Source organism: Euleptes europaea, chromosome 1 (genome assembly GCF_029931775.1).
Source record: "Euleptes europaea isolate rEulEur1 chromosome 1, rEulEur1.hap1, whole genome shotgun sequence".
In the NCBI taxonomy this organism is placed as follows: Eukaryota; Metazoa; Chordata; class Lepidosauria; order Squamata; family Sphaerodactylidae; genus Euleptes; species Euleptes europaea.
This window is the reverse complement of record NC_079312.1, coordinates 5353589-5367492: the sequence shown is the minus strand read 5'-3', so window position 1 is coordinate 5367492 and position 13904 is coordinate 5353589. Positions and strand designations below refer to the sequence as shown.

The 13904-nt window shown below is 47.2% G+C and overlaps 1 pseudogene; it reads left to right on the top strand.

Annotated features, from left to right (window-relative positions):
• Window positions 1-13904, top strand: part of LOC130472702 (zinc finger protein 883-like) — a 55542-nt pseudogene that overhangs the window by 30260 nt on the left and 11378 nt on the right.

The window sequence follows — 13904 nt, the reverse complement described above, 5'->3', positions numbered from 1 at the left end:
AAAATAGTATTCAGCTCACACTATTTATGCAAAAGTGCAATATTAATATTAATTAAATATTGCACTTTTGCATACATAAATAGTGTGAGCTGAATACTATTTTTTCACACAACCATCTGGAGGTTGGCAACCGGATCTTCAACAGAAAGAGAACCAGAAGGTGGACTCTTTTATTCCTGCTGGCGAAGCCCACCGGGTAAAATGTGCACGGACTGGCTTCTTTCTTTCTTTCTTTCTTTCTTTCTTTCTTTCTTTCTTTCTTTCTTTCTTTCTTTCTTTCTTTCTTTCTTTCTTTCTTTCTTTCTTTCTTTCTTTCTTCCTTTCTTTCTTTCTTCCTTTCTTCCTTCCTTCCTTCCTTCCTTCCTTCCTTCCTTCCTTCCTTCCTTCCTTCCTTCCTTCCTTCCTTCCTTCCTTCCTTTCTTGTTGCGATGCTTGCAAGGGGGTTGGTCAGGGGAAAAGCCATTTGCAAATGGAGGAGGCTGCAGAGGAAGGGTCGAGGGCAGAGACCCTCGCCCTGCCCGAGCCTTGAAAGGGGCTGCCTGCATCTCCCGTTCCTGGACGTCTCTCTCTCTGGGGGTCCCTCTTAGCCACCGGCGGGAGGTTTTCGGGGCGGCGCTTAAGGAGGGCGGGGTTTAGGGAGGGGAGGGGCTTCACTGCCATAGAGCCCAATTGCTCAAGCGGCCATTGTCTCCAGATGGGCTGGAGATCAGTTGTAATAGCAGGAGATCTCCAGCTAGTACCTGGTGGTTGGCAACCCTAGGGGGTGCCCTGGCAGGATCCAACGCACCCTTTGCCTTCTGCAGGTGCTAACTCCGAGGTGGTTAATTCCTGAAGATTTGGAGGTGCAGCTTGTGGGGGGAGGGCAAGGTTTGGGGAGGGGAGGGACTTCGTCAGGGTATATAGTACCATACTGTGCGTCCTAGAGAGATCTGACCTCCCCAGTCTGGAGATCAGTTATAATTCAGGGCACCCCAGCTGGACAGTGGCTACCCTGTGGGGCTGCGGCAGAGTTAGGGAGTGGAATCGGCCCTGGGGACGGGGAAGGAGCTTATGTCCAACCCTCCTGCCCCTTCCCACCTTCCCTGCACCACACAAACAGCTTCAGCATGGGCCCATGAAGCTGCCTTCTGCTGAGTCAGACACCTGTTCTCTCAAGGTCAGCATTGTCTACTCTGACTGGCAGCCGCTCTCCGTGTTCTCCGGTGGAGGTCTCCCACATCACCTCCGACCGAATCTATTTTACTGGAGATTTTGGGGATTGAACCTGGGAACCTTCTGCATGCCAGACATGCTCTATATGTGACCCCCCTCCTTTCTGTGCAAGATGGCATTACGGAATATTCTCAGAGGTAGGACTTTGGTAGGACTTTGGACTACCTTTTGGGCCTGTGGGCACCTCTGGAATTCTGGCACTGGGACCCAGCCAAACACACTGTTTGGCCGATCCAACAGGGCTTCTCTTATGCAAGGGTCCCCATCGTGGTGCCCATAGGCACCATGGCGTCCACCCATACCCTTCCTGGTGACCACTAATTGTTTATAGAAAGCAAGTGGGGCTCGATGGGGCAGACGTCCATCAGGGGTTCTGATTCGCCAGCGGAGATCTGATTGACTGTTCAAATAACGTTTGAAACAATGTTTCAAGGCAGCTGTCACCACAGTGTTAGTTTTACTCTCACTCCTCTTCCCCAATGTTTTTTTTTTAATTGCCCCTCTTCTCCTTTGCATGGGATTTTTCTGTGTTTCCACCCCCTGTGGTGCCATTTTGTGGTTAGCTCTGTGTCCTGTGGTTGGGGACCCCTGCCCTTACGTATGCCCTTATTGAGAGCTAGTATGGTCTAGTGGTTGGATCCCTGAACCAGAATTTTGGGGAACTTTGGGTTCATGTTGCCTACTCAGTCTAGAATCTCAGTGCGTGACATTGGCTCCCTCACAGGGTTGTTGTGAAAATTCAAAGTGAGGGAGAAAGTGACCAGGGTGGCCTAATGTGCTTTGCAGCATTGTTGTGAGTATTTTGATTTTCTAGACATTAAAAGTCAGAACAACATTTTAACTTTTATTTCAGAGAACTGGTGGAGGTTGAAGCAACTGTTGAGAAGGTATATCTGAAAAAGCTTGATTGCAACTTTGGTCTGCTAGGCTGCTTTGATTTTTTTTTGTTGGAGAGAGATTTTTTAATTTAAATTGGATTTAAAAAAATTAAATAGATTTTTTTGTCAAAAAGTATTTTATTTTAAAAAACTATCTATTGTTTTCTGTTTAAGATACATTGTAGTCCAAAGGTTATTCATCATGAAATAAGAATTAGTTTTTAGTTATGTAGCATGAAGTTGTATATTCATGCTATGTTTAATTTTTTTTGGCAAATGAATTCCATTCATCCATTCACAATGTCATGCTCTTCCAGAGGTTTCTATAAGACTATTTTGGGCAATTTTTTGATCTTAAATATAATATCACAGATGCATGGTTTTGCAGTTCTCAAAACTATGAATTTGTGTCTGCAGAGATAACATACCTCTGAGAGCTATATGTGGCCACCAGTGGTGTTGTGGTGGTGTTTCGATTGGCTCTATCTTGCAGCAGGTTATTCCTCTGTATCATTCTGCCTTTATTGACCTGTTTCCTTACTATAGCAGGTGGATACTGTAATTCCAAGAATGCCAAAGCGTCAAAGCTTAAACCCTGAAAACCTTGTTGGTCTCTAAGGTGTTACTTGGCTCAAATCTAGCTGAAAGCACTATATTTATTAATGTGCAATGTTTTTATCATGCTCCTTTGTAAAAACAGTCCCAGGTGCCTTCCTGAGGTTCAGTTTCAAAACACTACAAAACATATATCCAGAGAGCACTGCAATAAAATGACAAGTGTTGCAGCCAATAAAATTTAGACATTGTCAGCTGAAGGAGAAAAGAAAAAGGCATGATGGTGTAGTGGCTAAGAGCGGTGGACTCTAATATGGAGAACCAGGTTTGATTCCCCACTCCTCCGCATGAGCGGCGGGCTCTAATCTGGTGAACTGGGTTGGTTCCCCATGTGAGGTAGGTGAGGCTGAGAGAGCTCTGAGAGCGCTAGTCATCGTTCTCTTGGAGCTCTCTCAGCCTCACCTACCTCACAAGGTGTCTGTAGTGGGGAGAGTAAGGGAAGGAGATTGTAAACCAGTGTGATTCTCCTTAAAAGGTAGAGAAAATCAACATATAAAAACCAACTCTTCTTCTTCATTATGCATTCAGCTTGTTCAGCTGTTTCTACAAACAGCAGTATTAAGAAGAAGAAGAGTTGGTTTTTATATGCCGACTTTCCCTACCACTTAAGGAAGACTCAAACCGGCTTACAATCACCTTCCCTTCCCCTCCCCACAAAAGACACAGTGTGAGGTAGGTGGGGCTGAGTGTGTGTGACTGGCTCAAGGTCACCCAGCTGGCTTAATTTGTAGGAGTGGGGAAACAAATCCAGTTCACCGCTTAGCCTCCGCTGCTCATGTGGAGGAGTGGGGGATCAGAGTCCACTGCTCCAAACCACCACTCTTAACCACTACACCATGCTGGCTCTCATTAAAAACTGACAAACATGTTCCAAACTGTTGAGACTTTTATTGTACCAACCAATGCTTTAAAGATGGGAGGGGAGGGGCTGTAACTCAGTGGAGGAGCCTCTTCTTGGCATGCAGAAGGTCCCAGGTTCAATCCCTGGCATCTCCAGTTGAAAGGATCAGGTAGCAGGTGATGTGAAAATCCTCTGCCTGACACCCTGGAGAGTCACTGCCAATCTGAATAGAAAAATTCTGACTTTGACAGACTGATGGTCTGATTTAGCATAAGGCACAATCAGTGGTTAAAGAGGCCACTGAACTTCTAAAGGAAACTTCAGAGTGCCAAAGGATGCACTGTGGCAGTGCTCTGAAGAGGTGTGCCGTAAACATGAAGCCGTGCAACATCTTGTGTGTGTGAAGTGCTGTCAAGTCGCAGCTGATTTATGGCGACCCCTTTTGGGGTTTTCATGGCAAGAGACTAACAGAGGTGGTTTGCCAGTGCCTTCCTCTGCACAGCAACCCTGGACTTCCTTGGACCTTGGTGGTCTCCCATCCAAACACTAACCAGGGCTGACCCTGCTTAGCTTCTGAGATCTGACGAGATCAGGCTAGCCTGGGCCATCCAGGTCAGGGCATGCAACATCTTAAGAGCAGATAAAACATCTGGGGTTGCTTTGGTTCCAAATTGGCGAGTGTACACCTGTAGGGAGTGAGAGGCAATCACGATCTTGTTTTGTTTTGTGTTTTTCAATCGGCTCGGCTCCCCCAAAAATACCTGGACAAGTTGAACCGGGAAAAGCAAATGGGAGACATGGATGGTGATGAGGGGAATTCAGGCTGCCGAAGGGGAAAGAAGAAGTACATCAGCCGTTTTAAGAACGAGTGGTTCAAAGACAATTTGTTCAAAGGCTGGCTTCGCAAGGTGGACGCATTCACTGCGGAATGCCTTCTGTGCCGTGGAGTGATTTCAGTGCAATACGAGGGGAAAGGGGCGCTAATAAACCATGCGGAAGGCGTGAGGCATAAGAAAGCAGAGGAAAAACACAAAAAAATGCCCCAGATCGCCTTGTTTTTTGATATGCCGCACGACAGTCCAGTTACAGTGGCCGAACTGGAGCAGGCCAAGACACTGTGCACCATCTGATTGAAGCAAACCAAGGCTACAGGAGCAGAACACTTCCTGGAATTCGTCCCAATTCCAAAACACTGAGAGAAGCGTCTTGCCAGCAGGGAGAAGCCGCCAGCATGGAAGGGAGTGTTTTGGTAGTGGAGTCCCAAGAACTGTTCCTAAAGGAGTTGGAAGCAGCACCCTTTTTTGCAGTTGGGTGCAATGCCTCCAACCAAGGAAACGAGAAATTCTTTCCTGTGACCGTTCGCTACTTCTCCGCGACAGAGGGACTTAGACATGGCCTCCTAGGATTCTGCCATGACGAGGAAGAGACGAACGATTCACTAGCCACACAGATTTGCAGAGTTCTCCAAGAGAATGGCCTCAGCGTGAACAGAATGTCTTCTTACGTGGTTGACAGCTCCTCTGTGGACTGCGGAAAACACAGGTTGGTTTTTGAGGAACTCCAAGAGATTAATGGCCAGCTGATAGCGATGGACGGCCAATGTCACGTTATCCACAGTTGCCTCAGAAACGGGAGGAGGGCATTGAGTTTTGACGTCGAAACGCTCATTCTCAAAGTATGCAGTGAGTTCTCATGCTCAGCCAAGAAGCCAGAGTCCCTGAAGTCCTTTTCTGAGTTTGTGGAAACAGGCTACAAAGATGTGCTTCGGAATGTATCAACACGCTGGCTGTCCATTTTGCCGGCTGTTGAACAAGTACTGCAAAACTGGTCAGCACTGAGAGACTATTTCTTGTCAGAGGGGGAAGAAGAGTGCGCCGAGATTGTGTGGGAAGCGTTCAGTGTGGGACAGGACGAGTCTCTCCCTTTTTGTTCTGTTACCTTCCTGTACAACCTGATGGGAGTGTTTGGACGGGCTTTGGAACAACTGGAAAGCGACAATGTCAGCTGCGCGCAACTGAACGGCGTCCTCGAAGGCCTCCGTTCGAAACTCCGGAGAAGGAGAGAGGACAGTTTCTATGGAAGGTGTAGCCAAGACATTCTGAGCAATGTCTCTCTATCTGACAGCAGGAAATTCCTAGAGGAAGCGGATGAGACATTGAGGCGGTGCATCGCCTTCCTGGAGGAACTGTACGATTTTAAGTCATCCATGTTCAAGCGCATCGCCGTGCTGTCGCTCAATGATGACGTGAAATGGTCTGACCTCGAGGCGCTTGTGACGGTGCTCCGGATTGAACTCGACATGGACAAGCTGTACGAGGACTACTGCGTCTTGTCGGAGTGCCAGGAAAAGATTGCTTTCCAGGAAGAGAAAATAGATCAGAGGTGGGTGAAGGTTTTTGGACAGATGCCGGAGGGCAAGGACAGCCAGATGTTGAAACTGGTTTCCTTCGTCCTTTCCCTCCCTGTCTCCAACGCTTATTGTGAGAAGGTCTTCCACCTGTTGTCGCAGCTCTGGAGCAAGGGGCGAAATGGATTGAGTGACAGCCTTGTGAAAGCGGATCTGCAATTGAAAATCAATGTGTCATGTGTGGACCACCTTAAGCTCCTCCAAAGAACACGGAGATGCCCAGAGGAGCAAGAGGCCACCAGGATCATCATTTCAACAGGACAGAAGCAGACTGCGAGGAGATTGCCCAGAAAAACCAGCATCAAGGTAAAGCCACAACTTTTGCTTATATTGCATGGAAGGTTGGAGCCTGAAGCCATTGGGGGAGGGGCTGTGACTCAGTGGAGGAGCCTCTGCTTTGCACAGAAGGTCCCAGGTTCAATCCTTGGCATCTCCAGTTAAAAGGACCAGGCAGTAGGTGATGTGGAAGACCTCTGCCTGAGACCCTGGAGAGCTGCTGCCAGTCAGAGTTGGCAATACTTATCTTGATGGACCAATGGTCTGATTTGGGGAGGGGCCATGGTTCAATGGCAGAGCCTCTACTTTGCACGCAGAAGGTCCCAGGTTCAACCCCTAGCATCTCCAGTTAAAAGGACTAGGCAGTAGGTGACGTGAAATATTTCTGCCTGAGCCACTGCCAGTCTGAGTAGAAACTACCGAGCTTGATGGACTGAGGGTCTGATTCAGTATAAGGCAGCTTCATGTGTGTGCTCATTTTTTGATGTTGTGCAGGCTAGCCTTAAGGCAGGAGGAAAAGGCAGGGGGAAGTGATGCAGTGTGGGAAATTTAATATCTAAAACTGGAATGTTGGCAGGAGGAGGAAGGGTCCTCACAGGGAGAGATGAGATCGAGTACTTTACATTTGACCTTGAAGTGATGTTGCACGATGCGGCATCGTAAAGAGGCACCGCATCTCTGTCGATATTGCAAGGCTGTCAGATTAGTTTGACAGGTGCATGGTAGATCAGATGGATCTGAAATGATGCAATCAGCCTGGAAACTCCCTGGAGAGCTAGAGGGAGCTGGCCTGATCCGGTTATGACCAGGAGGCTGATGCAATGCATGAGCAATGTCATGATGACTAGGCATCTGCTGTGATTGGTGGCTGCGACCATCAAGTGTATATAATGGAGTGAAACTGAAGCTCAGTGTTTAATTCTATGAGCGGAGAGAGTGTGACAAGTATTTGTATTATATCTTTGCACTGAAAAATAAACTACACTTTTCTAAGTAGCAGAGGACTTTTCTGATGGTGTTATCCTGGACTGACTGCCAATCCGCTGGCATCCGCGTCAGTCACTTGCTGAGGTCTGCCCTTCCCACATGCATCTTTTCCTAGGTTCCGCCCAAAATCTCCAGGAGTGTCCTGAGCCATAACACGAGAGAGGAAGGCAGAGGGGCCCTTCTGCCACTCACAGTACCTTATGTTGCTGCCCCTCAGCCGAAAACAGGGCTGCAGTTTTAGCAAGCTGCAGTGGTCTTGCCAGTGCGGGGGAAGAGGAGGTGAGGGAGAAGAAGAGTTCGTTTTTATAACCCAACTTTCTCTACCACTTAAGGAAGAAACAAACTGGCTTACAATCGCCTTCCCTTCCCCTCCCCACAGCAGATACCCTGTGAGGTAGGTGGGGCTGAGGGAGCAGTGACTAGCCCGAGGTCACCCAGCTGGCTTCATGTGGAGGAGTGGGGAAACAAATCCAGTTCACCAGATTAGCCTCCGATGCTCATGTGGAGGAGTGGGGAATTGAACCCGGTTCTCCAGATCAGAGTCCATCACTCTTAACCACTACACCGTGCTTCCTCCCAAGGGAGTTTGGAAGGAATGGGAGAAGTGCCACTGTGGACGGGCAGAGGTTGAGAGTAAAATCTGCAGCCTTCCTGTCTCTCTTGTTCCCTGCACAGGAAGGGCATCAGTACCACGTTCTGGATCGAGCCCTCTCTGGGGTGGAAACAGATGCTCTACAGCCTGCTCAGGTAAGGAGGGGTCATCAGGGACAGATGGGAGGGGGGCGGGTTGGGGGCCTCCTTCTTTGCTCTGGGGCTAGAAGGAACGTCTCTCTATGCCCCCTTGCTTCTGGTCTTGCTGGACGTTTTGACTTTGATGCAGAGGCAGGCAAAATGGCAGGTCTGTCAGCCGTTCTGTTGTCAATGAAACACCTGTTGCCGGGCAGCAATTTCAGTGTTGGCCCATGAAATCAAGGGTTCTGCACTCTGAGTGGTGCCCTTCCAGTGTGGCGTAGTGGTTAAGAGCGGCAGACTCTAATCTGGAGAACTGGGTTCGAGTCCCCACTCCTCCACATGAAGACGGCTAGGTGACCTTGGGCCAGTCACAGTTCTCTTAGAGCTCTCTCAGCTCCACCTACCGTACAAGGTGTCTGTTGTGGGGAAAGGAAGGGAAGGAAATTGTAAGCCGGTTTGAGACTTCTTAAAGGTAGGGAAAATTGGGGTATAAAAATCAACTCTCCTTCTCCAGTGAGCCAGCGTGGTATAGTGGTTAAGAGCGGTGGTTTCGAACGGTGGACTCTAATCTGGAGAATCGGGTTCATAAGTTAACATAAATTAACATAAGAAAGGCCATGCTGGATCAGACCAAGGTCCATCAACTCCAGCAGTCTGTTCAAACAGTGGCCCAACCAGGTGCCTCCGGGAAGCCCATAAACAAGATGACTGTGGCAGCATTATCCTGCCAAAGCACCTAATATATTTGGCATGCTCCTCTGATCCTGGAGAGAATAGGTGTATGCATCATGACTAGTATCCATTCTTACTAGTAGCCCCACTCCTCCACATGAAGCCAGCTGTGTGACCTTGGGCCAGTCACAGTTCTCTTAGAGCTCTCTCAGCCCCACCTACCTCACAGGGTGTCTGTTGTGGGGAGGGGAAGGGAAGGTGATTGCAAGCCGGTTTGATTCTCCCTTAAGTGGTAGAGAAAGTCAGCATATAAAAACCAACTCTTCTTCTTCCTCCTCTTCCTCCTCCTTTCTTCTTGCATAGCGCTTACCATTTTAGACTACGGTGTGGGACACCCGGGTTCGAATACCCACTCTGCCATGGAAGCAGATTCTTGTCGGGACCACTGTGCTGCGAGGGGAGGATGGGATGTTGAGTATCTGTGGAGTGAGTGTCACTAACATCTTTTTCTTCTTCCAGGGGCTGGTGGTCTTTGAGGAGGTGGCTGTGCATTTCACAGTGGGAGAATGGGCCCTGCTGGATCCAGACCAAAGAGCTCTGTACAAGGAAGTTATGCTGGAGAATTATGGGGTCGTAAACTCTTTGGGTTCCTCTTTGTCCTTGGAAGGTGAAGTTAGCAATCTCTGTCTTCTTTCATTGTAAAGATGTTGTCTTGGAAACATGGGTATGCCTACTCTGGGGTGAGTGTGAGTTTTTTGCCAACTAGAAATCCTGAAGATTTTGTTATAGATTTATGGAGAGTGGGACTGTGAAAAGGGAGTGGCTTGTAAAGGATGTGAATGATATTTCCTTGTTTCTCAGACATGAATGGATTAAGAGCTCATGCTGTTAGCCTCCCTGAGCCCAGCCTAGGCCGGGGATTTGAGGGCGGGATATAAATCAAATAAATAAATAGAGCAACTTCATATACCTTCATCTCTCTGTAAGGAGAGAGGCACAAAACTATGTTCCTTTGGAATGCTTGAATGTTTTGTAGTCAGAAGTCATTGGACTGTCTTGTTTTTGCTTCAAAGCAGTTCCCAAACCTGAGCTGATCTCCTGGTTGGAAGAAGAAGAAGAGGAGCTGAACCTTTTTGTCCAGAATCCTGAAGAAAGTGAGGAATTGGCAGGTAGCTGCTGGGACGGGTGGGGGCATTTTTGTGAGAAACGTGGGGCTTGCTTGGGAAATCATGTGAATGTTTTAGGTGCTGTTCAAGCTCATCCTTGAAAAACTGAGCCCTCAGGCTGTGAGTTCTCCTGGTGAATATCTCAGATGGCTTCACAATGTTATTCACAACCAATTGGACCCTCACAGTTTCCCCTGAATTCAGTTATTTAGAGTTTATTTGGGCTAGGGCCAAGCTCCGGGGGAGAGCATCTGCTCGGCATACAGAAGGTCCCAGGCTCAATCCCTGGCAACTCCAGCTAAAAGGATCAAGCAGGATGCCTGGGATTGAACCTGGGATTTTCTGCAAGCCAAGCAGATGCTCTACCACTGAACCACAACCCCTTTCTGTCTTCCGTTCTGTAGTTCACAACAGCAGTTCACTGGGTTTGTTTTGTGATTTCAGCCTTTGTTACTCCCTCATCAGGTTTCTCTGCTTATTCCCGCAGGTGATGGGTGTGGGAGCAAGAGAGGGAAAGAACAGCAGAAAATAAAAGCTGAAGCCGATCAGACGTTATTTTCTTAGGATGGTTCCCATGTCCATGGAATTTTAATGCAAGAAGAGAGTAACAAAGCAAGTAAGAATGAGTTCTCTCCATGTACAAAAATCTTAACTAATGAATCAGGCCTTAGTGTACATGAAACAACATACAACATGAACAAATGCGTGTGGCGAAAGCTTCCATTGTGTCCAAAGTCTTATTTGGCAAAAAAGAGTTTACATGGAGAAACAATACCAAGCTCAGAGTCTGGAAAGATCTCAGGAAAAGATATAAACTTACCATTCACATAGGAGAGACCGTATAAATGCTCAGAGTTATAGTCACAACACAGGCCTCAATTCAAAGAATCCACACGGGAGAAACCATATAAATACCTCGAGTGGAATGAGCTGTAGTCAGTTCACAGGTCTTACTTCCCATCAAAGAATCCGGACAGGAGAAAACCCATATCACTGATGGGAAGAGATTCACAGGCAGCTCAAGCCTTCCTAAGGATTGACAAATCCATACAGGAGAGAAACTGTATACGTGTTCCAAGCATGGAAAGAACTTCAGTCAGTACTGAAAGGAAAATGATGTTTTATATTCAAAAAATATCCTTCGTTTTGTTACATTCAAAAGAAGAAAAGAAAAGAGAACTGTTCTGTCATGCTTTTTTTCTCTTTACCTTATATTCAATATATTTTGTAACAGAAACCTTCTCATTAGAACAGGTTGCCCTGTTGAGGCAGTTTGTGTTTTCTTTACCTGTCTTTAGAGACAAGTTTGCATCTTTTACAGTGACTGTCCTTGCTCTGCTCTAGTTGTTATCCACTCCTTTTGGCTTCCATATTAAAAGTCACTGTATTTCCTCCTTCATTTCTTTTGGCATTTACCCTCTCTCAGGGAGATGCCATATCTTGGGAGGGAGAGAGTGGGGATTAATCAAGATGTCAGAATTTTCTATAACTGTCTAAGCTGTTGTTTGGATCTTTGCAACTGTTGTGGATTCCTCCATGTGTAAGGTATTTGTCTTGATTGATCAATAAATGTCTTTTTCTAGAATAAAGACTTTGACTTTATTTGGTGTTTATCGGGTAGTGGGCTCCCTTCGTTGGAGTTAAAATTTTCCCGTCAGTACTACACCCTTTCCTGCCATCAAAAAATCCATGATAAAGTTAAAGAGGTGGGGAGATGTCTCTAGTTTAAGGAATGTTCAGTTTGCTATTAAAGCAAACTTTTTCTTCTATAATGAGGATGATCTGTAGTTTTAAAATGTCACCTTGGGAAGTGCCTCTGTTTTGAGGAATCACAATCCCAGGATGAAAATCCAGATTTAACATCCCTGAAACTTTGCTTGCTAGGCAGTCCTGAGATTCTTATTACGATAAGAATTGACACAATATATCATAACATGATGGAATGCCCCCTCTTTAAACACCACCGAGATAAATGGATTACCCTCATATTAGCCCCCCATAACAAGAGACAAAATAGTTCCTTTTTTGCTGATGGATAGAGATCCAAATATAACATTGGCCATGGCCAAATATCTCTCCAGCATATTTTCTTCTAAGAAATAACTACTCAGGACCTATGGGTCAAAGGAGGAAGGAAGGAAGGAAAGAAGGAAAGAAAGGTGGATGGGCATCTTCCCACCATATAGATCTTGTTCTCCAGATGTTTTCACAAATGTTTTCTTGCCTGAAGCCTTCAGTTTGTTTTAATGCTTACTTTTCAGTTTGTTTCCAAGGTTTTAGTGCTGTTTTGAGCAAGAGGTATCTGGAAATATAATATGGTTTTCATGTCTTTAAATTGCACCAAACAGAAAATCTTCTATATCTTAATGTGAATCCCCTCTGTGGGCAGAGAATCATCGTACCTGGGGTCCATGAGGTCATGAATGCACCAATCGCTGGTTTCTGGCACAAGTTGTTTTATTGGAAGCTGACCAATCCAAGCACCTGAAGGATCAGGTTCAAGGTGCTGGTTTTAAATTTGAAAGCCCTTAACAGCATGGGACCCTCATACCTGCAGGACCGCCTCTCCCACTATGTCTCCCCAAGGATGCTTTGTTCTAGTTCCCAAAATTTACTGGAAGTCCTTGGCCTGAGAGCAGTCCGATTGTCCTCTGCCAGGGCCTTTTTGGCCATGGCCCCTGTCTCGTGGAATTATCTGTCTGAGGAAACTAGGGCCCTGTGGGATCCGGCCCATTTCTACAGGGCCTGCAAGATGGAGGTTTTCTGCGAGGCACATGGCTGTGGTCTTTTGACTCTTCTATTATATCCACCAGTTACTGAACAGAGCCCCCCCTTCTATAAATTCCCCTTGGTCCCCCTCCCCACTTACTTTGCGGATGTTCTGTTCGTCTCAGGAGTTAACTCTGAAGAAGAAAGTAATTCAGCAGGCTTTATGTGTAGGAGTAAGGAAACCAACCTGGTTCACTAGATCAGAGTCCACCGCTCATGTGGAGGAGTGGGGAATCAAACCTGGTTCTCCAGATTAGACTCCTCTGCTCGTAACCACTAAACCATGTTGGCTCTCTCTGATGGAGCTTATGGTGCTATTTTTATTATTATTTCTAATTTTAAGCTGGTTTGATTCTCCCTTAAGTGGTAGAGAAAGTCAACATATAAAAACCAACTCTCCTCCTCCTTCTGCTCCTCCATATGGGTCTCACCCTGGCTGCAGTTTTACATAGGGAATTTCCGTACAGATGCTGTTGGGTCCCATGTAAGGCTCTTCCCCACAAGCTGAGTGAGCTTCTCTACTCATGAGGAGGAGTACCGGGGCCCAAATCCTGTGGTGACTTATTGGTCTCTTCTAGCATTTCCTCAGCGCAGAGGAGGCCTCAGGCTGCCAGACGCATATGCCTGCACCAGGCCACAGTCCTAGCCTTTGACCTTGTCAGCTCCTGGGGTGCTTCATGGTAAGTCTGGTCACAGGTAGGTCAGACCAGACTGGGTCAAGGTAGATTTCTCCCCCTGTCACGTTACAGCTGACCTATGGCGACCCCTCATGGAGTTTCCAAGGCAAGAGACGTTCAGAGGTGGTTTGCCGTTGCCTGCCTCTGCATAGAAACTCTGGACTTCCTTGATGGTCTCCCATCCAAGTACTAACCAGGGACAACCCTGCTTAGCTTCTGAGATCTGACTAGATTGGGCTAGTCGGGAATATCCAGGTCAGGGCCAAGGTGGGGTTTTTTTGGGGGGGTGGGTTTGCCGTCAAGTCACAACTGAGTTAAGGAGACCCTGTAGGGTTTTCAAGGCAAGAGACGTTCAGAGGTGGTTTGCCATTGCCTGACTCCATGTCACAACTGTGATATTCCTTGGCGGTCTCCCATACAAATACTTGCCAGGGCTCACCTTGCTTAGTTTCTGAGATCTGACAAGATCAGGCTAGCCTGGGGCTGAAGTGCCCATGAATAGTCCCCAGCATTCACACTGACACGGGTACAATCCCGCAACCCCCCCCCCCCACTAACTACAGTGCCTCAAAGCAGTAACACACACACACAGGCATCATCCAATCAAACCCCCCCCCAAGGTTGGAATTCTCCCCTGCTTCCCTTCCTGTCTGGGATCGCTCTCACCTGCTA